Source organism: Cyprinodon variegatus, unplaced genomic scaffold (assembly GCF_000732505.1).
Source record: "Cyprinodon variegatus isolate N-32 unplaced genomic scaffold, C_variegatus-1.0 Scaffold921, whole genome shotgun sequence".
Taxonomy (NCBI): Eukaryota; Metazoa; Chordata; class Actinopteri; order Cyprinodontiformes; family Cyprinodontidae; genus Cyprinodon; species Cyprinodon variegatus.
The window spans coordinates 67,695-69,863 of NW_015151374.1; positions in this window are offsets into that span (position 1 = coordinate 67,695).

Consider the following 2,169-nt stretch of genomic DNA (forward strand, 5'->3'; position numbering starts at 1 on the left):
AAATTATCTATGTAAACAAACCTCATCACTTGAGAAGGTAGGTGATGCGGACGTCGTGGAAGACATTTTGTCCCATAACGCTCGCCGTACTGTTGGGGGGGAGAGACGGTGGGGGGAGATGTTCATGTTGCTGCGGTCTGCAGTCTGGACATTAGATGTCGCTGAAAATTACACACTGTAGCTTTAAAGGCACAAAGTACGGTTCACAAAAACATGAATGAGTGAAGAATATGACTGGTCTGCACAGAGCATCTTAGAGATAATCATCCAACATCAACCCCTTCACAAATGTTTTCACCAAAAAACGGTCCAATGTAATCATGCACACTCACATTTAGGCTTTAATAATAATACTACATATAATAATACATTGCCGCCCTGTTTAAGAGCAAAACTGCATAATGCTGAAGGGCAAACAGACCCATCATACTGTTTTGCTAGGTAAAAAGATAAGCAAGGGTTATTAAGGTATGCAGTTAGATAACGGGTGGTCAACAGAAAACCATGACTGAAATGTATGAAGAGCAGGTAATTAGGAAGGCTGAGTCCATCTTGGATATTTTCACCCATCCCCTACATAACGAATTCAGTTTCTACCCTCTGGTTCCAGTTTTAAATATCCACCAGCTCGGACCAATAGATACAAACACTCCTTTATTCCCTCTGCTCTTCAGCTGCTAAAATCTACTAGGAAAAGCAGATAGTCATACGTTGCATACATATAGTCCTATGCTTTTATTCATCCTCTGCACTGCACATATGTATTTATTTATCCACCTTACTTTTATCTTTTTAAAGTATTTTATGTGTTTCTTGTGTTTTTATGTGTGAAGTGTGAATGTGTGTGTGAAAGGTGTACTACTACTGCACAAACATTGCCCATACTGGGGAAAATAAAAGCTACTGAGCTGAACTGGACAAACAAAAACAAAACAAAACAAAACAAAAAAAATCTTTACATTCGCAGATTGAAGGTCGCCTCCCACTAAAGTGATCATTCAAATTTCCCAAACATGTGAAGCTTTGCTTTGTGGTCAGTGCCTGAAAATCCTCCCTTCTATTTTTAAGCCCTCAGATTCTATTATAGCTGAAGCTCATCCCAGCTTCAGCTACTGCTGCTTTGTCTTTGCTTTGAATTGCAGATGACAGAAGACATCTTCAGTCTCTGCTGGCAGAGGCGGAGCCAGAACATTTTTTATAAGGGTGGCCAGGCAATAAACCAAAACCACTGAGGGGTGGCTGAAAGCGGATCGGCACCAGAACCTCACGGTCAATCTACACTGTTCTAACAGGAAAATTAACAAGCAAAACATCCATATTTTCTTAATAAATAAATACCTTCCTACAACCTTTGCTAACAAATAGACCAATATATTTAAACATCTGTAATTTCTACATAAAAGGTACAGTGGATAATTCTCAGTTTTAAGTAAATCAATCACCATTGTCATTACTTACCTACTTGTATCAATAAACATTCTGCATACAATTTATATTTACAAGCACTAATATCTACATAAATTGATTATTTGAAAAGTTTTTATAAAAATTTTATTTTTGATTTCACTGAAGACTCCTAGATGACTTGCAGAGACACATCATTTTCTCTTTACTCCATAAAACACAAAATGTAGTTCTTACAAGAGCAGGAATTCTGTACGTATCATCTTTGATGTTACTATATTTATGTGTATAATTGACCACAAAAAAAAATAAAATGTTTTAAATATTCCACTTGAGAGTATTACTGCTGCCACCATCTGTATTAGAGAAAAAAAATGGTAGGGGTGGCCACTGGTTGCCTAAAGGCTGATTTATACTTTGAATCTAGGTCGTCTGCGTAGGTGTCGCAGTGCACAAAAAGACGTCCCCGCCCCCTCCACATACACTCCGCTGCACCTCTCCCAAATTGTAGGTGACCACAGACAGTGCCGCAGACAGGAGGTCGGCTTGTTTTGTTTTTATGACCGAAATTGCGGTAAACAACTCGTAAAGTTGGACCAGCTAGAAGAGCAAGGTTTGCAAGAAAGCTGGGACCCTTTTTCCACCTGGATCCCTGCTGTTTTTTGCCGCCATGTCCCTTCGTTGTCGGACAAACTCGCCCCCACTTCTTCACCACCTCGGCCGTATCTAGACCCACAGCGTATAGCGCCGACCACGCTTCAATAC